This window comes from Squalius cephalus (assembly GCF_949319135.1).
Source record: "Squalius cephalus genome assembly, chromosome: 3".
NCBI classification, from domain to species: domain Eukaryota; kingdom Metazoa; phylum Chordata; class Actinopteri; order Cypriniformes; family Leuciscidae; genus Squalius; species Squalius cephalus.
In genome coordinates this window covers 39,740,093-39,767,675 of record NC_137124.1, presented here as the reverse complement: position 1 = coordinate 39,767,675, position 27,583 = coordinate 39,740,093, and the positions used below count along the sequence as shown (strand labels likewise).

The 27,583-nt window shown below is 35.9% G+C and overlaps 1 protein-coding gene and 1 long non-coding RNA gene across 2 annotated transcripts in view; both read left to right on the top strand.

Annotated features, from left to right (window-relative positions):
* LOC307155819 (B-cell scaffold protein with ankyrin repeats-like) overlaps positions 1–27,583 on the top strand; it is a 241,732-nt gene that overhangs the window by 56,543 nt on the left and 157,606 nt on the right. The gene's annotated exons all lie outside the window — the stretch shown is intronic.
* On the top strand, positions 25,678–26,994 carry LOC307155832. Its single transcript, XR_013820593.1, has 3 exons — positions 25,678–25,730; positions 25,806–25,892; positions 26,926–26,994. It is a non-coding gene; the product is annotated as an uncharacterized lncRNA (long non-coding RNA).

The following is a 27,583-nucleotide window of genomic DNA, read 5'->3' as shown; positions in this document are numbered from 1 at the left end:
CATAGAAAGTAAGACTGAAAAAAGCAAAGATCGGCTTTACTATCTAGAACAGCACACATATGGACAGCCTAATGACTTAGTGCGCAGCTGTTTTCATATGGATCCAGATCAGGGCTACCCTGAAGCCAAGAGACTTCTAAAGGAACGCTTTGGTGATAAATATAAGATATCCGTGGCATATCTAGACAAGGCTTTAAACTGGCCTGCCATTAAAGCAGATGACACCAAGGCACTTGAAGCATATGCCCTCTTTTTGACAAACTGCAATAATGCAATGTCAGATCTGCAGTACTTAGAAGAGATGGAAAATGCTGCTAACATGCGCACGATCATCTCAAAGCTCCCCCACAGGCTGAGAGAGAGATTCAGGAGTGTCGCCATAGACATTCAGAAAAAGCAAGATCGGCGGACAAAGTTCAAAGACGTAGTGTCATTTGTCAACACACAGGCTGAAATGGCAGCACACCCTGTGTTTGGTGAAATCTCAGGACAAACAAAGCGTCAGACTGAAAGGTCAAGTGGAAAGAAAAATATCACAACACTAGCCACTGAAGTAAAAGAACAAAAAGCTGAGAAAGATGCTGCTGGTGCCGGAAACAAGAAAGCTCAGGAGAAGGGAACAAACATGGACAAAGCCTTCATGAAACCTTGTATCTTCTGTCTGGGAGATCATACCATGGAACAGTGCAAGAAACTCCAAAGAAAGTTGCACAAAGAAAAGCTTGAATTCCTTAAGAGCAAAGGACTTGGTTTCAGTTGTCTTATAGGAGGACACATGAGTAATGCCTGTGAAGAAAAGAAGAGCTGTCAGATATGTTCAGCGACACACCCTACGCTCTTACACATAAAGCAGAAATTTAAAGACTTACCAAAGGAAGAGGCTTCACAGGAGAAGCAAAAAGAGGAGTCTCCAAAGAAAGAGCAAACCGTTGTCAGTGGATTCGTGGATGCAGGGGAAGCATGCTCTCAGACTGGGGTCGGGGGTACAGGTAGTGTCCTCGCCATCGTTCCTGTGAGAGTAAAGGCAAAGAAAGGCAACAAGGTGTTGACTTGTTATGCATTCATGGATCCAGGGAGTAACGCCTCCTTCTGCACTAACAAGCTGGCGAACGACCTTCACCTGCAAGGAAAAAAATGTGAACATTATACTCACTACTATGGGAGACCATAAGACAGTCTCATGCAAAGCTGTATCAGACCTAGAAGTGAGTAGCTTAGAAGGTGATGACTTTATTGAGCTTACAGGTGTTTTGTAATGCATTGAGAAGGTGTGCCGAGGACAACAAGAACATGTTTGGTGCAGCAGTAGTGGATAGAGTCTTAAATCATTTTTATCTAGATGATTGTTTGAGATCAGTTGCCACTGAACAAGAAGCAGTCAGACTACTCCAAGACTTGAAGGCCATCTGTCAAACAGGAGGTTTTAGACTGACAAAATGGACGACGAACAATCGAAATGTGTTGTTAAAAATTTGAGGACCGGGCAACAGAAGTCTAAGATCTCGATCTTGACCAGGATTCACTCGCCATCAAGAGAGCTTTGGGAGTACAGTGGTGTATCCGGTCAGATCAGTTCAAGTTCCACGTGCACATAGAGCAGAAGCCTCTCACCAGGAGAGGAATCCTGTCTATGATGAGTTCAGTCTACGACCCACTGGGAATGTTGTCGCCAGTCATACTGCCTGCTAGAAACATCCTGCAAGAATTGTGTAGACTAAGAACAGGCTGGGATGACAATGTGCCAGAACATTTCGCACAACAATGGACAGAGTGGACTGAAGAACTTCAACAGCTCACTGACTTTAAGGTGGATCGGTGCTTTAAACCACCTGAGTTTGGGAAAACAGTGCAAGCTCGGCTGCATCACTTTTGTGACGCGTGCGAAACAGGCTATGGTACTGTTACTTACTTAGTCCAGAAGAACAGTAGCAACCAAATATGCTGCTCATTTGTCTTGGGAAAGTCAAGGGTTGCCCCTCTCAAACCACCAACTATCCCGCGGATGGAGCTGACGGCGGCTGCCTTAGCTGTGAAGGTGGATGTCATGCTGAAGAAAGAACTACAGTTGCCACTGTCAGATTCCAGGTTTTGGACGGACAGTACTGCCGTACTCAAGTACTTAGCAAATGAGAACGCTGAAATGTTTTGTTTTTTAAATCAAGTGATCAAAGTGCTCGTTGCCGCTGCAATCGAGAAGGGTCTTGTAAATCGTGCTGAGGTATTATTAATTCGTGGCCACGAAACAATTCACCTGAATATTCACCAATTCACACAAAAAAAAAAAAGGAATAAAAAGCTGTACGAGAATAGTCGTCCTTCACTGAAGAGCTATCTTCACAGGTAAGAAAAACAGTTTAATAATTTTTATTAATTCGTGGCCACAAAATAATTCACCTGAATATTCACCAATTCACAAAAAATAGGTCTTTAGCATTCACTAATTAATAGTATCAAACTGTTTTTGGCCACGTTGTAATTCGTTAAATCAAAATGAGGGAGGGAATTAGTTCAACGTGTCCACGATTTATTAAAACGAGGGAACAAATAAGTCGTCGTAACAACTAATTATTTAGATCAGTGGACAGGGCGCAAGAACAAACAGAGAGAGAGAGAGCCCCGGCCGCGCGCGCGCACTCTCACCGCCTTCAAACAACATGAGCGCTGCATTGCTCTCTCTCCCTCGCGCATATCAATACAATAGTAAAAGGTCGGAAGACCGATTGTGTTTTATAGATTAGTAGTTTGTTCATATAAAGTGTTTGATTAGCAAGTACATGTTTAGGAAATGCATAATACAAATTGTATGGGTTAATGTAACGGTAAACGGACTCTGCAACACAAAACTGTTGTGATGAAACTGCGCATGCGCGGGGTAAAACTGCTGGGGTAAAGCTGTGGCTCTGCGGCTCTGCAGACAGATATTATTGTGCTGCGATCAGTGGCGCGGATACTATGTTTGTTTCTGGCTCGCGCACAGCCTTCACTCTCGGACGCGCGCTTTCTTTGTCCGCTTCATATTAGAAAACTGGTCTAGCGGTCTCTGGTGGTGCAAAAATGTATTACAACTAAATTCAATGCACGCCATTGACGCCACTTAACCGAGCAAAATGTTTCACTCGGTTACGCAATTTTTAACGGTTAATCGGTTAACCATGGACACCCCTAATCCGGTCCATCAGGAAAATCATGGGTGCTACACTGAGAGAACAAAACTTGGATGAGGAAGGTCTTCAGACGTTCTTCTGTGAATGTGAAGCCATTCTGAATAGTAGGCCTATTACCATGCCTTCCAATGATATTAATGATCTGGAAGCTCTTACCCCACAGCACTTACTCCTGCTCAAGACTAACCCCAACTTACCACCAGGACTCTTCCATAAGGATGATATTAATGCACGTAAAAGATGAAGGGAAGTCCAGTATAGACTTTATGTAGCCCTGCTCCTTTACTGCTGCTTCTGTGTAGATGAGAGAATCAAAGTGTGTGTGCGTTGTGCTCACGTTTCATTGATTACGGCCAAGCATGCGCCCTTAAAATAGCATATGAATAACATGCGCAACGCGCCACTGACTTTAACCCTCTGGGGTCTGAGGGGTTTTCTGGGCCCTGGAGGTGTTCTGACATGCTCTGACATTTGTGCTTTTTTCAGTTATTTATAAACATGTTAATGACAAAGGTGTAAATTCACTCTATATAGCACAAACAGGGCTACCATAATATGCGACCAACATGCATGTATATGTTAGAATTTTTAAGAGAATAATGTTTATGCGTGGTTATTGAAAAAAATAAAAATGAAAGTTGCTGAAATGAGACCACAAAACACATACTAAATATGTGTAAACAAGACTTTTGACTAATGGATGATGACGCATATTGTTTTTTCTTCAAAATGATGTGAAAATCATCATGCCTAATCGTTCAAATAAAACAATACATTGATTTAAACTTTGCAAGTCAGTTTTTTTGTCAGAAGAGGTTTATGCGTGGGAGTGGTAATGCCCTATCAATATTAATGAGATTCAGACCAGGGGTGTGACATAGACACCCCCCCAATGGCTAATGGGCCATCAAGTGAAGCAGCCTGAACAAAGAAGTAGAGGAGATTCAAAGGTTTTGTTTTTCAATCTGTTTTATTGTAATTCCTCTATGTGGAGAAACTAAATGTTCTAAATTTGCTCTAAGCAAATCAAATGTGAGCAAAATAAAAAAAAATCAGTCTGCTATAAACAAAGCAATGATAAACGATAAACAAAAGTAAAGGCAGGTATCTCACAGTAAATGCTCATGCCCCGTTGATGCGGGCTCTAAGCAAATCAAATGTGAGCAAAATAAAAAAATAATCAGTCTGCTATAAACAAAGCAATGATAAACGATAAACAAAAGTAAAGGCAGGTATCTCACAGTAAATGCTCATGCCCCGTTGATGCGGGCTCTAAGCAAATCAAATGTGAGCAAAATAAAAAAATAATCAGTCTGCTATAAACAAAGCAATGATAAACGATAAACAAAAGTAAAGGCAGGTATCTCACAGTAAATGCTCATGCCCCGTTGATGCGGGCTCTAAGCAAATTAAATGTGAGCAAAATAAAGAATCCTGAAAAAACTATCACAGGTTATAAAAAAAATATATTAAGCAGCACAACAGTTTCCAACATTGATTTAAAAAAATAGTCATCATATCAGAATGATTTCTGAAGGTTGGTGGTTAGTGGAAGTTGGTCAGCAGAGCACACACATCTGAACACAGTCACACATCTTTATGCCACTCCTGAAAACAGTTCCTGTTTAACTGAAGACATAAGTGAACATTGCATGCCTGGCATTTCCATGGTGTTAATTGTCTTTTACCACGCACTGCTGTGCAATGCGCACAATTGCGGCGACCAACTGTGGCAGCATCCCTGTCATCTGATGTCAGCTCAGCTCCTGGAACCGGTACATGGTCACTATTGGTCCGTTTTGGTGCTGTTTTCTGCGACACACCACAGAGCTCTGTTATAAGTTGCTCCATAAACTCTTTATGGGACAAGTTACCATGTAGCTCTTTGTGCACAATGAAAGAGTTGGTGGAAGCAATGTCCAAGAAGTGTAGAAAGATCTTTCTGTACCACTTCATGGTTTTGTGTTGTGCAGTGTAGTACTGTATCAGCTGGTGGTCCAATTTCCCGTGCAGGACAGAATTGCACAGTCTGCGGAACCATGTCAACATCAGTCTCTGTTTTCCATGCCAGAGTTGACTGCCTGTTGCTTGCCTGCTGGTTAGACTTGGCTCTCTTCGGGACAGGTGCTTGGACATGTTCATTGTCACATCTGTAAAAAACAAAAACAAACAAAAAAAAACACGTGAGCATGCTGATAACACAATAAAAGAACTTGTATTATCATTATCAATCACTAATGGCCATGGATAAAAAAAGACAACGGTTTTAGTCATTTCACACAAGAAAAGGTATAGGCTACTTTTATATTATTATGATGTAAACACAATTAGGCTACATTTCATCTGTAAAATATTACGTCTATGTACTTAGTATGATTCTCGATCGCACTGAGACCTGACCGACACCTGCGTGCCCCTCTGCGGGGTGCTGGAGAAGGAGAGCTTGAAGCAGACACATTCCTTAACTTAAATGTTAAACTTACATTCCTATAAAACTGTTAGCATACATTATTCAAAGTAAACTGATGAGCAATTGATGGTTATGGACCATTGATGGGCCATATAGACCGCACGCATTTAGTGAAGCACGCAATAAACGGATCGTTCGCGAACGACACATCACTAAAACATTTACACAGTCTGTATTCAAAAACATCTGCAGCATGATAAATACTGTCATAGGCCAACCAAAACCAGAACATTTATATAAAAATATAATATATTTAGACAGTATCACATATTTTACCGGAGGCTGAAATATAGTTGCACTAAACCATATAACCTATAAGCAGATATTCGCAAACAATCTACATTATGCATAATGCAGTATTTTAGCATGAATCAGTGTCATAAGCTAATCAAAACTGAGTGAAATATATTTAATATACAAATATGTTTAAAGAGCAATATCACATTTAAAAAAAAGTTTACACTTGAGCATATAAGTTCCACGGATGTTAGGGATATTGTAAGGCAATCGTTCCTGTAAGTTGTCAAAAGCTAGCCAAAACTAGGGAAAATATAGTCTAAAAATTCAGAAATTAAATATATATAAAGTTCTATATTATCAGAAAAGGAATTATATAACAGTAAACAACTTACTCTGAACTTGTATCCTCTGCGGGATCAATTCGCTCTTGAAAATGCTGCCGTTCTTCGTCTGAATTACAATCTTCCTCTGAGGAAAAGGTGAATTCTTCCTCGCTGTCCAGAATCATCTGAAGGGCGTCTTTACCGGAGAAACGAGCCATCCTCTCTAAACACGATGAATTATCAGTGAATCTGATCTGATGAAACTTCGTGTTTTCAAGGCATTGATCGTGTGTGCGAAGCAGAGATTACCTAAACTATTTACCATGTGAATAGTGCCGGGGGCGGGGCGGCCTCAGCTTATTAGAGATAATGAGGGAGAAGGAAAAAAACGGCACCTCTCCTTGCTTTCAAACGGATTACATGAGTTAAAAACATTTGTTTTTTATATTAATTACTTCACTTAAAAGAAGAGAATGCCAGCTTCATAAAGACATATCTCACGTGTCTGTGTGAGAAGTATTCGCTGAGTTACAGATCATTTTCGGACGCGTTTCAGAATGACAGAGAGGAGGCAGAACTCGCATCATGTTTATTTTTCTTTATTTGGCGAAAAGCACAACACTTTGTTTTTATTGTGAGTATACACAAAAATAATACACACTTAACAGGATCGATTGATGTATAACACAAGCATATAAGATAAAAAGTAATATTTTTTTTTTATATTTTTTTTTCACTGATAGGGAAAAAAACGAGCCTATCGCGCCGACGCGATAGCCGACCTCAGGGGGTTAAACTATTTTTTTTCGGTCAGTGGCGGAATTGTTTTCTAAACCTGCAAAATAGCATGAGGGAACGTTTGCGCCGGAACACGCCTCCTCTTTGCGCTGAACTGCCCCGGGGAGCGCAAGTTCATTCCCTAATTTACCGACGTGCGTCTGGTGGAGGGAAAAGATGAAATGAGGGAATGAGGGAAATGAAACATGCGTCGGTGTACAAAGTCAATTGTGCTGGGTGCAAGATAGGGCCCATTGTGTTGTGTTCAAAACCCTATAACACTTGTGGTGTTCCCGGTCAAAAATGACCGGCCTACAAAAAATAGCTTATAAATCACTTGTTATGCTATATTATCACCAAATTTTGGATTCAATCTTTTGTCAACTTGTTCTCTTGCAGTTAGGACTGGTTTTATATTTCTATTTGCATCTGATTAATGGTAGGCCTCATTTATCTGAAAGTAGGCATTTATGAATAATTTTGGAAATATTAAGTAAAATATGAACATGTGCATTATGTTCATGTACACATACAGTGCCCTCCACAATTATTGAACCCCCTGGTAAATATGATCAAAATTGGCTGTAAAAAATAAATCTGCATCGATTATCCTTGTGATCTTTCATTCAAAAAATGTGCAAAATTCTAACCTTTCATTGAAGTAAAAGAATTGAAAGTGGGGGGAAATCACATTATGAAATAAATGTTTTTCTCCAAAACATGTTGGCCACAATTATTGAAACCCCTAGAATTTTTTACGAGTAAAATATCTCTGAAGTATATTCCCATTAATATTTACCTTTTTTAGTACACCAGGGTGACTAGGAACATGAAACTGTCCAGCTATGACTTCGTGTTTCACAGGAGTTTAAATATGAGGAAACACAAAGGCCAAATTCCCTTAATCATCCATCACAATGAGTAAAACCACAGAATATAGTTCTGATGCGTAGCAAAAGATTGTTGAGCATCACAAACTAGAAAGTGGCTGTAAGACAATAGCTAAAGAATTGAAAATCCCCATTTTGACCATCAGGGCAATAATTAAGAAGTTATAACCAACTAAAGATGTTATGAATCTGCCAGGAAAAGGACGTGTGTCTATACTGTCTTAATGCACGGCGAGTATGAAAGTTTGAGTGGCCAAAGACTCTCCAAGGATCACAGATGAAGAATTGCAGAGATTAGTTGAGTCTTAGGGTCAGAAAGCCTAAAAAAAAAATTATCAAACAACCCCTACATCCCCACATGTTGTTTGGGAGGGTTTAAAAAAAAAACTCCTCGCTCATCCAAAAACAAATTCCAGCAAATTTAATTGTCAGACACGACTGGAACTTCAAACGGCACAGGGTTCTGTGGTCAGATGAGACTAAAACAGAGCTTTTTGGCAGCAAACACACTAGATGGGTTTGGTGAACACAAGGATAAAAAGTACCCCATGTGTACAATTTAATATACCATTGGATCTTTAATGTTGTGGGCATATTTTTCTGCTGGAGGTCCTGGACTTCTTGTTCAGATACATGGCATTGTGGATTCTATCAAATATCAACAGATAAAAAATCAAAACCTGACGCCTTCTGCTAGAAATCTTATAATGGGCCGTGGTTGGATCTTCCATCAGGACAACGATCCAAAACAAACATCAAAATCAAAACAAAAATTTGTTGTGGAGCACAAAATGAAGCTTCTGCCATGACCGTCTCAGTCCCCTGACCTGATGAGTGGGCTGAACTGAAGAGGAGAAGCACCAACATGGATCTGGGAATCTGAAGGATCTGGAGAGATTCTGTGTGGAGGAATGGTCTCTGATCTCTTGTCAGTTATTCTCCAAACTCATCAGGCATTATAGGAGAAGACTCAGAGCTGTTATCTTGGCAAAAGGAGATTGCAAAAAGTATTTAATGAAAGGGTTTCAATAATTGTGGCCAACGTGTTTTGGAGAAAAACATTTATTTCATAATGTGATTTTCCCCCCACTTTCAATTCTTTTACTTCAATGAAAGGTTAGAATTTTGCACATTTTTTGAATGAAAGATCACAAGGATAATCGATGCAGATTTATTTTTTACAGCCAATTTTGATCATATTTACCAGGGGGTTCAATAATTGTGGAGGGCACTGTATGTGCATGTGTGCTTGCAAACATCGAGCCCTTGGACCTGTGCATGTGTCGATACATGCATACACACACTACCCAAATGCATACAGACGCTACCCAAACACACACACACACACATTCGGTCAGTACCGGTGTAAGTTGCTCGCGAAGATGACATCACGAGTCCATGTCGTTTGTCCGCCATAGTGGATTGAACAGAAAGCGAAACTAAAGTTTCACAGGTCACAAATTTGGTCCGAACTTCACGAAACTAGACGTACATGATCCTTGGACCAAGCCTCACAAAAGTTACTAGAAGGATTTTTGATTTTCGGAAGCGTTTGCCCGTCACAGCCAAACGAAATCAGCGGCGTAGTCGCCAAAACAGGAAGTAGTTCATATTTCAGGAACGCTGTCACGTATCGAAACCAAACTTTGTACATTAACTCGAGACTCCAATGTGAGGATGTGGGTGATTCTTAGACTATAGGCACTTTTATGTACTTTGGTCATATTTTTAAAAATACATACAATTTTGGACAAAATCCTCTTTCTTTTTCAAACTAACAATAAAACCTCCTTAAAAACTTTTTACTACCTTTCTATTATGATTTTTTCATACTTTTCAACCTCCTTATAGGTGTCAAAATCACTGTTTTATCCTTGTCGCACACCCAGACTTTTTAACTTCAACAATGAAAATACAGTTTAAAAGTATGACTTATCTGGTAACTATTAATATACCTAAATTAAGCACTAGTAAAATAATTAAAATACATTATAGTATTTAATGTGAGACCACCATCAATATTACTTTTTATACAAAATATAGCTGTCGCACAGTATTGGTGTCATTTCCACCACAACACTGTAATGTCCCTTTAAAAAGTTTGTGTGAAAGATTGTTTAGGTGGTTTCTATGGAAATGTTCAGAGACATCAGAGCACATGTTGGACATGGAGGCAATTTTAAATTTTCATCAAGAACAAAATAAGAAAAATCAAGGTAAATATTGCTTGATCAGTTAATATATTTATTCTACGTCATTTCCAAACATGCTGTACCTTCAAGGGTGTTTTTAAAAAGTTACAAATTTTAAGTTAAATAAGAGTATTTTACATACATGAAATGCTAAGTATTAATTCAAAGCTAATCAGTGAAGCTATCTTCCATTTTTTCACAAAAAACTACAGAAATGTCATTTCCACCACAGTCATTTCCACCACACTGCCCTCTGTGGTGGAAATGACAGCATGTGGTGGAAACATGCTGTACCTTCAAGGGTGTTTTTAAAAAGTAAAAAATTTTAAGTTAAATAAGAGTATTTTGCATGCATGAAATGCTGAGTATTAATTCAAAGCTGATCAGTGAAGCTATCTTCCATTTTTTCACAAAAAACTACAGAAATGTCATTTCCACCACACTGCCCTCTGTGGTGGAAATGACAGCATGTGGTGGAAATGACATTTATGATTACAAAGTACAATTGATATGGATTGCAAGAGTAGATTGACTTTGTGAATTGAGTTTACTGAGTGTGATGAGTTTTAAGAGTTTTTCAAATAAATATTTCTCTAAATATTACTGTTTCTCTACATTCACGTTAATTCATTGTCATTTCCACCACCACCGTCATTTCCATCACCACACACATTTTTTAAAAACATTTAAAAAGTTCTCATCACACATTAAAAATGTATCCACAATTTACAAGATCATGCTCTACTTAATATCAAAATTCAAGTCATTTATTTTCTAATAAGCTCTTGCCCAAACCAATATTAAATTTCAGAGTGTGACAGGTGTACAGTTCACCATTTGGTCCTTAGGGCAGTCAATTTATCTCATTGACAAATGTATAATTATTGTACATTGTGGAAAAACTGATAAAACTAATTACAAAAATTATCTTAGACAATTCTTGAGTGGCATAAGTTATTCTGTTTTTAAATAACAGCTGTATATAGAGATGTGGTGGAAATGACATTTGTTCATTGCAGGTCGGAAAAAATGTAAAATATTAACAATTTCTCTTGTAATCTCTAAGTTTGTCCTCTTACAGACCTTAAAACTAGACAAATTATTTAAACTTATGAGACTGTGTTATGTGACTTTTGAACAAGTTTTTTTTTATTCAACTTCACAAGCCTAAAAGTGCCCCTAGTTGAAGAAACGCCCATGTACAAGATAAAAAAAAAAAAAAAATTACATTATTTGGCAACCCCCCCCCCCCCCCCCCCCCCCCACCCTTTGAGACAGAGACACCGTTCCAACTTTAAAACGTACGGTCAGTACCGCTGTAAGTTGCTCGCGAAGATGACATCACGAGTCCATGTCGTTTGTCTGCAATATTGGATTGAACAGAAAGCTAAACTTAAGTTTCACAGGTCACAAATTTGGTCCGAACTTCACGAAACTGGACGTACATGATCCTTGGACCAAGCCTCACAAAAGTTACTAGAAGGATTTTTGATTTTCGGAAGCGTTTGCCCGTCACAGCCAAACGAAATCGCCGGCGTAGTCGCCAAACAGGAAGTCGTCCATATCTCAGGAACTCTGTCACGTATCGAAACCAAACTTTATACATGAACTCGGGACTCCAATGTGAGGAAGCACAAGATCTGAATTTTTAAAAAAAATGTTTTATTTCAGGCTAATAGACAAACCCATTTACCTATGTCTATGCAAGAGTTCACCTCACACTTTTAATGTTAATGCATTTACAGTAGGTGGCACTGTTGTATTACATTTCACAGAGCTGCCAAGTCAGTGTATATACTGCATTCGTTTTTACTAGGTTTGTCTTAATAAATGCAGGCATGAATTTCGTTTTTTGCATTGGTCTAATTTAATCATCTGTATTTATTAATATATACAGATTTGTATGCATGAATTGTGCATTTCCAGTTCTCAAAGCAGTTAATAACAACAACAACAAAATTTATACAAAATACATCATGCTCTCCTTCTCTAACCGAACAAACAATTCATTGTCTGTGGCTGTGTTTGTGCGCACGGGAAATATGCTGCGAATAACAATAGAAAACAAGGAGAAACGCGCAGTCACATGCTCAAACAATCAACAGGTGCGTTCCATTTGACCATAAGTGGACTGCGAAGTGGACTTCACAGGGTTTTCCGCCATCTTAAGTTAGATTCTAATCCGAAGGGAGCGAACATGTTCAGTTCGAAGGGCACTGCGCACGGCATAGGGAATAAGGGAACATTGATACATCACTTCACAGGAAGTGGAGAGCCATGATCACCCAACTGTCATTTCGCACACCACGTCATCACCAGTCAGAACGGTCATAACTAACGATGGAGGAGTTTACGTATGTGTGTAAGTATTCATACATTTCGCCATTGTTATACAAATGACAGTATTTTTAACGGTTATTGTTGTGAATATTACATATACTATTTTTGATGATTATAATTTACCTCAGTGAATGCAGCCAGCTTAGCTAGTTTGTGAAGTAAAGTGATTTTATTTTAGGTAGTTGTAAAATAGTGCAATATAATTGTAAATATATAATATAATAATAAAAATAAAAATATGAATGTAGTCCTATATATATTTATGTTATATCATAATCTGCGCGACTCCGTCGTTGACTTTCTTTGATGACATTTGCAGGGCGTTTCAAATGAGCGGTTATTGTCAGTGAAGTCCACTTCAACTGATATACCGTGCTCAGGGAGCAGAGGAGCAGTGAACACTGCATATGGACCCTGTCGAATGGAACGCACATTAGATGTGTAAAAACAAGTGGAAAGCGCGAGCGCGCCGCTGTCTCCTTTCCACAAGCGCTTGTTCTCCTGTGGCGTCTGTCGTTGCTATGCAACCATGAACTGCGCTCTCCATGATGACAAGAGCTGTGTCTGAAATCGCTCCCTATCCACTATATAGTGCACTATTTAGGGTGTCGGCCATTTTGTAGAGGTGTCCGAATTCTTAGTGAACGACATCATTCCCTCCATTCTTCACTACTTTTACCCAATCCTCTCTGAATTCGAGTGTACATACGATGTACACTTGCTGAGACACTATTTCCCACAATCCAACACAATAAGGCGATAGAGCGCGAATGAAAAATAAACAAAAATGTCACCATGGCAACGGTGCACGTGAGTTAGAAAACAATCATTTATAAGACCAGACGCCTGGTTATTTATTTATATATACCGTTATATCTATATTTGAATAAACAAATGTGTTGTGTAGTGTTTTGTTCTCTTTTATTTTCACATATAAATGTAAAAAGTAAATAAATATGACAAGCAAGTGTTTTTATTATCTTTTTTTTTAATCAAATAACGCAATAAACGTGAAAAATTCATACATACAATTGTTGCATACAATTCATACAGCCAAAAAAGGAAATATTAAAGATGGGTAGGTAATGTTTATGACAAATTGTCTGAGCTCTCTGGCGCGTGATAATTATGTCAGCGTCCGAATTCTTTGCTGATGTAGTGCACTCAACTGCCATTCACTATACGGGATTAGTGAACGAGTGAACGAGTGAGCGGTTTCAGACACAGCTAAGGAAGTATCAGCAAAAGATTAATAGATTTCTAGCCCTTGCATTAGCTTTACTACTAGATATATTTATGGAGATGGAAAATAATAAGGCGCCCTGTACAGCTATGATCAGCTGTTGGGCCGAGCATTCAATGTTGTTACGCTGCAAGCTGATGGTTCGTTGCTGCCGCGCTCTATCATGCGCACACCATAAAGAGCAAATTGTTTTTTAATGTTTCAATTTCGTGATTAAAATGACATAATTTGGAAGCGGATAATTTCTTCACAAACAGCTCATTATGACTCAATGTTAGAATGCTGCACCTACACTCGATAGTGTGAATAAGATCAGCGCAACGCAGACCACTGCATTGACAGCGTAAAACATATGATCTGTCTACAGCCAGGGCTCAGCGGAAGACAGAAAATGCCGGTCCAGCGCTGATTGAGGAATTAAATTAAAAAATAAAAGACAGTTTGACATCTTTTTTCTCGCATTCTCGCATTTTTTCTCGCATCTCGCATCTATCCACTACGTGCTAACGTTAGTGCACTGCACCCGAGCAAGCACACTTTGCAGTTCCTCCGGAAATGCATTTTTCTAGTTATTATTATTATTCCCGGGAGAAAAATTTTGGCCAGCTCCTGCGCCTAGGCCCTTTGAGACAGAGACACCTTTCCAACTTTAAAACGTACGGTCAGTACCGGTGTAAGTTGCTCGCGAAGATGACATCACGAGTCCATGTCGTTTGTCCGCCATAGTGGATTGAACAGAAAGCGAAACTAAAGTTTCACAGGTCACAAATTTGGTCTGAACTTCACGAAACTAGACGTACATGATCCTTGGACCAAGCCTCACAAAAGTTACAAGAAGGATTTTTGATTTTCGGAAGCGTTTGCCCGTCACAGCCAAACGAAATCAGCGGCGTAGTCGCCAAAACAGGAAGTAGTTCATATTTCAGGAACGCTGTCACGTATCGAAACCAAACTTTGTACATTAACTCGAGACTCCAATGTGAGGATGTACAAGATAAAAAAAAAAAAAAAAATTACAAAATTTTACATTATTTGGCAACCCCTCCCCCCCAGCTATTTGGCCAGCTCCTGAGCCTAGGCCCTTTGAGACAGAGACACCGTTCCAACTTTAAAACGTCCGGTCAGTACCGGTGTAAGTTTCTCACGAAGATGACATCACGAGTCCATGTCATTCGTCCGCCATATTGGATTGAACAGAAAGCGAAACTAAATTTTCACAGGTCACAAATTTAGTCCGAACTTCACGAAACTAGACGTACATGATCCTTGGACTAAGCCTCACAAAAGTTACTAGAAGGATTTTTGATTTTCAGAAGCGTTTGCCCGTCACAGCCAAACGAAATCAGCGGCGTAGTCGCCAAACAGGAAGTCGTCCATATATCAGGAACTCTGTCACGTATCGAAACCAAACTTTGTACATAAACTCGGGACTCCAATGTGAGGAAGCACAAGATCTGAATTTTTTAAAAAATTTTTTTATTTCAGGCTAATAGACAAACCCATTTACCTATGTCTATACAAGAGTTTCACCTCACACTTTTAATGTTAATGCATTTAGACAGTAGGTGGCACTGTTGTATTACATTTCACAGAGCTGCCAAGTCAGTGTATAGACTGCATTCATTTTTACTAGGTTTGGCTTAATAAATGCAGGGCCTGAATTTCGTTTTTTAAACTGCGAGGGAATTCCCCGCTTACATGGGTCACAGGGGGATCTAAAGATTATGGGGGGGTGGGGGGGTGGGGGGAGGGGAGAATAACTTTTGATGCATCGGTCTAATTTAATCATTTGTATGCATGAATTGTGCATTTCCAGTTCTCAAAACACTTAATAGCAAAAAAAAAAAAAAACTTTATACAAAATACATCATCATGATCATGCTTTTTTTCGCTAACCGAACAAACAATTCATTGTCTGTGGCTGTGTTTGTGCGCGCGGGAAATATGCTTCAAACAATCAACAACGTCGCTCTAGAGGTGCGTTGTGGACTGCGAAGTGGACTTCACAGGGTATTCCGCCATCTTAAGTGAGATTCCAATCCGAAGGGAGCGAACATGTTCAGTTCGAAGGGCACTGCGCACGGCATAGGGAATAAGGGAACATCGATACATCACTTCACAGGAAGTGGAGAGCGATGATCACCCAACTGTCATTTCGCGCACCACGTCATCACCAGTCAGAACGGTCATAACTAACGATGGAGGAGTTAGTTTACGTATGTGTGTAAGTATTCATACATTTCGCCATTGTTATACAAATGACAGTATTTTTAACAGTTATTGTTGTGAATATTACATATACTATTTTTGATGATTATAATTTACCTCAGTGAATGCAGGCAGCTTAGCTAGTTTGTGAAGTAAAGTGATTTTATTTTAGGTAACGTTAGTTGTAAAAAAGTGCAATATAATTGTAAATATATAATTCGTTGCTGCCGCGCTCTATCACTCGCACACCATAAAGAGCAAATTGTTTTTTAATGTTTCAATTTCGTGATTAAAATGACATAATTTGGAAGCGGATAAATCAAGCGAATATATTTGTGCGGGAATTTCTCGCACTATAAAAGCTAACCTTGCGGGAATGGTTTAAATTATGCGCAATCCCCACATTCCCACACCGAAATTCAAGGCGCATATGTCATATAAAGTTAGGCAAGGCCAAACAGCGTTATCCTTGTTGCGATTGCATCACTAGAGTAAGCTAATAGTGAAACTGATTAGCGTTTTTCATTTAATTACAATATGAGGACTGACGGTAGGCTATAAAAATCAGCGTTTCTGTGTAGGTGATGACAACCATCTTGACAGCAGCAATCAAAGCATCGCTAATTACGGTAGACCTTAATTTGAGATAGTAAATTTGTTCCTAATCAAAGGGAACACTCAACCACAGAACAGCTGGGTGAGTTTTGTATTGGCTTATTGGATACAGTAAATGAAGACTGTCAACTTCTTTTCAATACTATTTCATCACCCAAAACACTCCCACTCTCTGCTGTATATTCATAACCAATTATTTCAAAACCAACAACCAAGCCACATAAACAATGCCATTGGCACTACTCCACATTGTAGACATATCTCTTAATGCACATGAATTTTCACTCTTGAAAAAAGTACTATTGTTGAAATTCTCAGATCAAGCAAACTTCAACGCACCCTTATCCACTACCTGCTAACGTTAGTGAACCGCACCCGAGCAAGCACACTTTGCAGTTCCCCCGGAAATGCATTTTTCTAGTTTAGATTAGAAGTCTAAATTTAAACTGGAGCGATCGTGTTTCTTTAGAGGACTTGGAGGAAACCACGCGATTCATATGGATTAGGTGATGTTTTTTGCGATTAACTTTTTCAAACGTGAACAGTTTTGGTGAATGGTTCATCAGAGGCATATAAATCTCTCAGGTTTCATTAGCCTACGATATATCAGTTTTTCTGTCTAAGATTAACGGAATTCTTAAATGTTTTGCAACTACTTAAGGTTGAGTGGTCATGACAGCATTTAGTTATTTTTTATTTTTTTTTATCTAACCTTAATAGAAAACGTAACTGTTAGTGTTGTTTTTATTTTTTTCCCCATCTTCAAATTTGCATGACGTGTGACATTTGGAACCTCATTATGTTGTGATTCTAGGTAAGATTTGTATTACATTTACGTTTACTTTGCCAGTCGTATTTTTCAGTTCAGCTACATTCAATTTGACCAATCAGTGCCAAGCTTTTCAAGTCGAAGTCGAATCAGACTCGAAGAGATGAAGATATTGCTATCAGAAGTTACTGGTAAGTTTTAGTTGCTGTTTGTATAAATAAATAGCTCACTGTTTAGTGTTTTTCCTAGTTTTTTCCCCCCAAAAAACTATTTTCCTAGTTTTCTAGTCTAATTTTTGCTCATTCATGTAAAAATCTGTTTATTTAATTGTTTTTTGGGACAGCTGCAAGTCACTTGTCCTGGCTTACAATATTTTGCACTACTTCTAATTTCCTTAAATCCTTTTATCAGAGGTGAAGAGTGTATGTGTTTCTGTACATCACTTTTTTTTTTTTGCTCTCAAAGTCAAAGGGGGCTGACTTAGTCAAAGGGTCAGAGTTTGGGCCTGAGCATTAATGCTAAAAATAAAGATTAGCATTTGTTGTACATTATAATTATTATTCTTGTTGGCTGGGTATACTTTTTCAGTTAAACAGTTAAATTGCCCTTTTTTGCTGTGATACAGTGACATACCATGTAGACTTCATAGTTGTTCAAGAGATATTTTATTAACTCCTTTTCTGAATTACATTAACATTTTATATTGAATGTCTACTGTTAAATATATGAACTAAGCATTACATGCCATGTTAAAGAATTCCATTTTTACCAGATGAAAAAGACTTACTATTAAATGTATTAAATATATACTTAAGTATGTTTTTAGTACAAAACAAATATACTTTATTGCATTTATAATACATTTAAAAGTACGTCTTTTTCACCTTGTATGTACAACATAGGGAAATATCAAAACATCATACTGTGTTGTAATAAAAAACGTCTAGGTTACGACCTCTGTTCCCTGAGAACAGGGAATGAGACACTGCATCGATGACGCTATGGGGAACACCCTCCATGTGAACCGGTGTTTGAAAAGCTGTACACCCAGGTGAAAATAAAGTGTACTTGAGTGCACTAAAAAAACACTTAAATACAAGAAAGTACATTTGTAGTACATTCTTATTTTTTGTGCTAAAGAAAAGTGTAAAAATGATACACTATAAATACACTAATTAAAAGTATATTTTTTACTTAAGTAGTACTTAAGTGTAATTGTGAAAGTATACTAAATAACATTGATATTTTAAATGTATTTTTAGTGCATAAGAAAAAAGATATACTATTGAAAAAATACACAGAAGTGTTTTATTAGTGTATTTCTTACAAGTACATTTTTAACACATTAAACATAGTTCATTGTTAGTGCACTTTTAGATAGCTATCATAAGTTTAAATTAAATTGATTTTACTTAAAATATATTCAAAATGTAATAGTCAAAACTTAAATTTTCCCAAAAGTGCTATTTAAGTACACTTTATAAAAATAAATTAAATATTACTAATTCTTAAATTGATTTTAAGTGTATTCAGATAAGGTACTCCCAGGTGAAAAAGACGTAGTATTAAATGTATTAAAAATATACTTGAAATAAAAATAGTATAATGCATTTGTATTACCAACATGCTTATTTGAAGTGCATAAAAAAATACATTGAATTGTATTTTAATATATTTCTAAAAAGTATACTAGAAATACATTGGTAATAAATATATGCTTAATTATACTTTAAATAAATATGCTAAACACAAGCATACTTTTAATATATTTCTAACAAATGCACTACAAGTACATTGGTAATAAATATATGCTTAATTATACTTTTAAGAAATATGCTAAACACAAGCATACTTTTAATATATTTCTAACAAATGCACTACAAGTACATTGGTAATAAATATATGCTTAATTATACTTTTAAGAAATATGCTAAACACAAGCATACTTTTAATATATTTCTAACAAATGCACTACAAGTACATTGGTAATAAATAGATGATTAATTATACTTTCAATAAATATGCTAAACACAAGCATACTTTTAATATATTTCTAACAAATGCACTAAAGGTACATTGGTAATAAATATATGCTTAATTATACTTTTAAGAAATATGCTAAACACAAGCATACTTTTAATATATTTCTAAAAAGTGCACAAGTAGATTGGTAATAAATATGCTTAGTTAAATTTTTAAGAAATACGCTAACACAATCATACCATTTGTGTGAAGTTTTAGTGTATTTAAAGAAAGCATACTTATGTTGCTCTTAATTAAAGTACATATGTGTAACTTTTGTAAGAACATAGCTAAATGATTAGCTTTTAGTGTGTTTAAAGTACTTTAAACACTTAGGCCTACTGCAATATATTTGTAATATTTATCATTTTACCATTTTAATATTTTATATTTTTTGTATAATGTACCAACTTCTAATGTATTGATATAAACACTGTCAACTATTATTAAGCATTGCAATAAGCACTTAAAATGAATGTTGTTTACTTTTACTTGTTTGTAGGCTACTTGTAAAGGGCTGTTGTCCATTACATATGTTTTTACTACTGAAATTCCCACAAGGATATCAACATCATATTATTTTAAATGCATCATAGATACATTTTCCAAAGACGTTTAAATGTTGTCCAAAAATATGTTGTACTTGTTTAAATTTGAAAAACACGAATAACACACGTGACTAATCCTGATTGGTTCCAGAGCCGTTGAACGTCTGTGATTGGTTATTGTGATAATTATGAGCTCACACCTCACTCAGAGCTTGCTGTGCGTTCATTGAATGTGATTATATTTAGATTAGAAGAAGTCTAAATTTAAACTGGAGCGATCGTGTTTCTTTAGAGGACTTGGAGGAAACCACGCGATTCATATGGATTAGGTGATGTTTTTTGCGATTAACTTTTTCAAACGTGAACAGTTTTGGTGAATCGTTCATCAGAGGGATAAGTTTTTTTTTTTTTTTTTTTTTTTTTTTTTTATTGCATAACAACATACATATACAGAGGAAACACAATGTATTATCATCTATTACATTCATAATAGCATCAAAGAAACAATAAAATTAAAATAAAATAAAAAAATAACAGGGGAAAAATAAAAAATTACAAAGAAAAGGATTCAAAAATTGTATACATCTGTTTTGCTTTTTTATTTCTAACATCTTTTAGGGCTTCAATATAATGTTTAAGCTCAATTTTAAATAATATAATGTTAGGTTTATTATTTGTCCATTTCTGCTTATGTATATGGTATTTTCCATACATAATTATTAAGTTAACAACAAAATTTTGTTCCACACTCTTATTTTTGTATAACAAAAATATATCTTTACCAGATAGTTGAATCTTTAATTTTGTGAATTTAAATATCAGATATTCAACATCAATCCAAAACAGTTGGGTAAATACACATTCAAAGAATAAGTGTTTTATTGATTCTTCTTCTGTATTACAAAAGTTGCATGTAGTTTCCATGTCTCTAAAAAATCTTGAGACTACTTGTCTCACTGGATAAATCAAGTGAATAATCTTATATGTAATTTCTTTAACTTTATTGGTCAGACAGTATTTACTGGGTAAGTTCCAGACCTCTTTCCAATCAATCTGATTATACTTTGAGTTCCAAAAAGGTTTGCATTTAGGCAATAACGTAATCCTACATAATTCTCTAATATAAAAGTTGTTAAACTTTTTATCTATAATTTTCACGCCATCAATACTTAACTGATTAGTAGTATATATGGGGATAGCTTCGGAAGATACATTGCCTGATAAAAGTTGAATAAGGCCACTAGGAATGGCATCAAAAACCACTGCAAACTCTTTAGCCGCTACAGGGATCTTATAATAGTTAAGGAATTCACAGTAATTAAAAAGATGTCCATTATTCTTAAATAACTGTCTGACCAAAATTATACCGTTATTGTACCAATTTCTGTAAAATAAAGATTTATTTTTAAATGTAATATATTTGTTGTTCCAAATCACAGATTTGTGTGGAGAAAAATTATGCTTAAAAATGAGCATCCATAATAGAAAAACCTGTTTATGAAAAGAAGAAAGCTTTATCGGAATCTTATTTACATCAAAATTACACCTCAAAAAAAATTCTAAGCCCCCCAGCTTATCAAAAATGAACTCAGGGATGATATTCCAAATTTTGCCTTTAGAGTTAAAGTAGTTCTTTATCCACTTATTTTTAAATACGCAATTAGCAGTATTAAAGTCAAGTAGACCACCATCCTCAATTGGATTGCATAAAACAGTTTTTTTTAAATAATGAGGTCTGTTCTTCCAAATGAAATTGAACAAAATAGTATCCACCTCTTTTATAATTGATTGTGGAACATCTAATGCAAGAGCTGTATATACCAAGCGTGACAATCCTTCAGTTTTGGATAATAATATTCTTCCTTTTAATGAGAGATCTCTCATTAACCATGAATTAAATTTTTGTTTAATTTTCCTTATAATTGGTGTAAAATTTAAATTATTTCTCTCTTTTTGGTCTTTACAGATCTTAATACCTAAATAATCTACTAACTCCTTTACTGGAATACCAAAAATGTTATTATGATTACATGTTTTCAAGGGGAATAACACACATTTTTTAATGTTTAAACATAAACCAGATACAGAAGAGAAAACATTAAGACACTCAATAGCTTTTTTAACTTCAGTTTCACTTTTTAAAAAAATAGCAGTGTCGTCCGCTAATTGAGAGCATTTTAACTCTTTCTCCAAAAGTCTAATACCACAAAATGTATCTCTTTTAATATGTATGGCCATGGTTTGTGTTACCAGTAAGAAAAGAAACGGTGAAATGGGACAGCCTTGTCGTATACCACTATTAATTTTAAACCTTGATGACGTTCCATATGATAACTTAACTGAGCTGTTACAATCATTGTACAGTGTTTTAATAGCTTTTTTAAAGTATACTCCAAAACCAAAATAATTTAAGGTCTCCAACATAAAATTATGATCGATAGTATCAAACGCTTTAAAGAAATCAACAAATAAAACAAAACTATTATCTGTAATAAATTCATTGTAGTCGATTAAATCCAAAATGAGCCTAATATTATTACAAATGTGACGACCTTTCATAAACCCTGATTGACATTCATCAATTATGGGATCAAGACAGTTCTTCAATCTTTCTGCAAATATTTGTGCAAAAATTTTTGCATCATTATTGATTAGCGTAATGGGACGCCAATTCTCTACAAATAAAATGTCCTTATTGGGCTTTGGTAATAAAGTTATCAAACCTTGTCTCAGTGAATTGGGTAAATAACCTTGTTGTATCGCTTCTCTAAATACAGCTAACAAAAACGGGGATAATTCATTTTGAAAATATTTATAAAATTCACTAATTAAACCATCATTCCCGGGTGACTTATTGTCTTTGAGTTTATTAATACAGTGAGATATTTCATTTAAAGAAATCTCTTGGTCGCACATTTCAATAGAAGACTCACTTATCTTTTGAATGTCATCTTTAATAGAATCTAAGAATGACTGTGCATTACTCAGTTTGTTATCATAAGAATACAATTTCTCATAAAATTCAGCCACATATCTTGATATTTCTTTAAAATTTTCTGTTAACTGTCCATTAATATTCAATTTGACCATAGATGCAAGTTCTACATTCCTTTTTTCCATATTAAAAAATATTTTGTATTTTTTTCTCCTTCCTCTAACCATTTCTTCCTTGATCTTATGAAGGCACCCTTTGCTTTATATTCATATATTTTATCTAGATCTAATTGTAGTTGTAGTAATTTATTTTTATTTTCTTGATCTATATTACAATTTCCAGAAAGTCTTATAATTTCCTGTATAATTTTTTCTTCGTTTTCTCTTCTATATTTGGCTAATTCTTTTCCTCTCCTTATGGCTAAAGTTCTAATCTTATACTTCATTAATTCCCAATTTACCCCAAATAAATTCGTTACATTTGCCTCCTTCCAAAAATCTATGATAATCTCTTTTGCTTTATCTCTAAACTGCACATCTGTCAATATATTCTGGTTCATTTTCCAGTATGTAAAAGTTTTAACATCTTTGGATTTAGTTGTATTTAACGAGAGAAAAATAGCTTTGTGATCTGTAAGAACAGAAGGCTCTATAGAGACCTCATTAACATAATCCAATAGATTCCTTGAAATTAACCAATAGTCTATGCGTGACTGTTGAGAAAGGTTTCCTTTACACCATGTAAATTGAATTTTGTCTGGATACGTATGTCTCCATATATCAATCAAGTCCAGAGTAGAACATATACTATTCAATTCTGGAAGAACAGACCTGTTACTCAGACGAGGTGGAAAACAATCCTTTTCAGAATCCCATATTGTATTGAAATCCCCTCCAAGTACTAATTTCGCATTGCTATATTGTTCCACTGTTTTTTCAATCTGGTCTTCAAAATCCAAAAATAAAGTTTTGTTTTGTGTGGTAAAATTACTTGCGTAAATATTCCCCAAAATAAAAAATTCAGAATTCTTTTCTATAACCAGTATCACCCATCGACCTGAATCATGCATTTTGTTTTGAATTATTTTCCCCTTAAATGTACCTTTTAATATTGCAACACCAGCTGATCGATTACTCCCATATGACATCCATAAATCATCCCCCCATTGGCTCTTCCAAAAATTATAATCTGACAAAGATGCGTGTGTTTCTTGAATATAATAAAAATCACATTTAAATTTCCTGCAAAACAAAAAAACTGCTTTCCTTTTCAGCAAATCTCGAATTCCCCTGACATTTAACGATAAAACTGACAAAGATACCAGTATGCTATATTAACAATTTAAGATTAAGCAAATATGAAACAAAACAAGTTCCTACACCTCAAAAGTAGAACTTACAACCCAAATTGACCTTAATAATACTTGAACTAAATCAAAACCTTTCGAAAACTATGCTGTGCAAGTGCAATATATTGTAGATCAGTTAACAAAGATCCATTCTGACCGTAAACTGAAAGAAATAATCTGTTGTAAAAGTCACAAAATTCCGTCCAGATTGTGACTGCACTTGTAACCGTGTACTAACACGTGCAGAAGTTTTGTCCATATGCAGTTCTATATCAGGAATTATGCACATATATAATCATGATCAAAATCCTAGGGAGGTATTTCCTTTCCATCAACAAAGGCTCGTACGCCGACGAAGTAAGCCTTCTTCCCTACCTGCCGAGCAGCCTCCACTTTTGGCCACAGCTGTCTGCGTAAGGCTTTGTCCATAGTCGTTAAATCTTCTCCGAACCGTAGCTCCTTGGACCTCAGGTAGGTGCTGGTTTTCGCCGCTTTCCAAAGCATATCTCGTAAGGATCTGGACACAAATTGGATGATAACGGTTCTCCCTCTCGTGGCGTTTCCTTCAAGTTTCCTTCCGAGCCGGTGTACTATATCTACATCCTGTTGTATTTTGGTAGTTAGCTCTGGAAGAACTGCACAACAGATATCCACCACTTGTGCCTTTACATCTTCACCTGTCTGCTCAGTCAGACCGTACAATCTCAGATTCCATCTTCTCTTGTACCTTTCTACCTCGTTAAGCCTGGAATCGAACTCCGTCATTTTCTTACTATGCGCATCACTGACCTCATGCATCGCCTTCGTGTCCTTTTTCAAAATTTTCACATCATCTTTGACATCCTTTACTTCATTGAAGAGGAATTCCGTCGTTTTCTTTAAAGCTTCAATGCTCACCGTATTTGCCCTTAAGAGCTCCTCTAATCCGTTGACTCTTTCATTTATGCATCGCATGATGTTTTCTTGAATTTCAGACAGAGACGGTTCATTTTTACTTTTCTTCGGCTCAGGGGTGCTGGGCGTTGAATCCGGTAAAGAAACTGTGATGCCTTGCACTACATATCCGTGCTCTGTTTGAAGATCAGCGCTGCAAATTTGCATTTCATCATCTTTGCTCTTCATCTTTGTCAGCGACTTTGTTAAGCTTTTTTTTTTAACCTTAACGTTACTCTCCCTCTCTCGTTTTTCCGCCATTCAATGCTGCAGTCTCTCTAGACAATCGTTCAAAAGCAATTTACAGCAACTCTCCGTGTTAATTATCTGGTAAAAACTAAGATCTTACATTTAGCTGTCAGATTGGTCAATTTATTAAACAAAAAGAACGATATGAGGTGAAGGAACAAACTTTTCTCCTCAGCATCTCAAAACTACCTCCTCACCGGTCGCCATCTTGCGCGCCCCTCTGGGATAAGTTAAATCTCTCAGGTTTCATTAGCCTACGATATCTCAGTTTTTCTTTCTAAGATTAACGGAATTCTTAAATGTTTTGCAACTACTTAATGAGTGATCATGACAGTATTTAGATTATTATTATTTTTCTAACGTTAATAGAAAACGTTACTGTTAGTGTTGTTTTTATTTTTTTCCCCCATCTTAAAGTTTGCATGACGTGTGACATTTGGAACCTCATTATGTTGTGTTTCTAGGTAAGATTTGTAATACATTTACGTTTACTTTGCCAGTCGTATTTTCGACTCTGTGTAACAGCACGTCTTTTTCAGTTCAGCTACATTCAATTTGACCAATCAGAGCCAAGCTTTTCAAGTCGAATCTTGAAGAGATGAAGATACTGCTATCAGAAGTTACTGGTAAGTTTTAGTTGCTGTTTGCATAAATAAATAGCTCACTGTTTAGTTTTTGTCCTAGTTTTTTCCAACATTTATTCCTAGTTTCCTAGTCTAGCCTAATTTGTGTTCATTCATGTAAAAATCTGTTTATTTAATTGTTTTGTTTTTTGGGACAGCTGCAAGTCACTTGTCCTGGCTTAAAATAATTTGCACTACTTCTAATTTCCTTAAATCTTTGAAGAGTGTAACGTTATGTGTTTCTGTACATAACTTTTTTTTTTTTTTTTTTTTTGCTCTCAAAGTCAAAGGGGTCTGACTAAAACAAGATTAGCATTTGTTGTACATTATAATTATTATTCTTGTTGGCTGGGTATACTTTTTCAGTTAAACAGTAAGCCTAAATTGCCCTTTTCTGCTGTGATACAGTGACATACCATGTAGACTTCACAGTTGTTTAAAAGCTATTTTATTAACTCCTTTTCTGAATTACATTAACATTTTATATTAAATGTCTACTGTTAAAATATATGAACTAAGCATTACATGCCATGTTAAAGAATTCCATTTTTACCAGGTGAAAAAGACTTACTTTTAAATGTAATAAATATGTACTTAAGTATGTTTTTTAGTGCAAAACAAATATACTTGAATGCATTTATAATACATTTAACAGTATGTCTTTTTCACCTTGTATGTACAACAGAGAGAAATGTCAAAACATCATACTGTGTTGTAATAAAAAAATATCTAGGTTACGACCTCTGTTCCCTGAGAACAGGGAATGAGACACTGCATTGATGACGCTATGGGGAACACCCTCCATGTGAACCGCTGTTTGAAAAGCTGTACAATCACGGCAATAGAATTTGACTGGCGACAGCCTATGACACTACTAGTGCGACTCAGAAGTATTAAAGAGGCGCCTAGAGAACATCGTTCCCCAATAGCATCATCGAAGCAGTGCAAATTCCCTTTTGATAGGGAACAGTTACTTTTAACAGAGGTTCATTTTGCTTTAATATAAAAATAAACTCATCTTTTTCCTCTTTCATAGACACTGTGATCAAACAATTTCCAACACGTCTGAGGTGCGAGCACTGATTCGAAGGAAATGCAACAGGGCAAACTCAAAGACCAATCAGTAACAGTACTGTAACTGTTTGCAGCTATTAATGACTGCACTTTATTGACTAGTTAGGTTTATTGAAGTTAGTTTTTTTGTTGTTGTTTATAATACCTCTGCAGATCACTGTATTTTATGTTAATTTTTTTTTTTACAGTTTACATATGCTGCTGTACTGATGTACACTGGGTAATACATTAAAGTTTACTAGCTTTCAAAGTGTGTGTGTTTTATACAAATATTTTTTTACTGTGTGTTTTTTAATACACCATTAACATATTTAATTGTTTTATAAAGGTACTGTTAACATAGTTAAAACAGTTGAGTACATTAAGATGATCTTAAGTTTATATTAAGAAGTACTAAAGAACATTTTTTAGTATATTAAGTACAAAATAAGTGCGTGAAAATAGAGCACTTTAAATACATTATGGAAGTGTATTAAGTGCACTTAAATAAAATGTATTTTAGTGTACTTTTTTAATCTAGGAATACATTATAAGTATAATTTGTATATAATTACATATTATTATTATTATTATTATAATTTAAATAGTTTATTATTGTATTTAAAGATGGTTTCAATTAT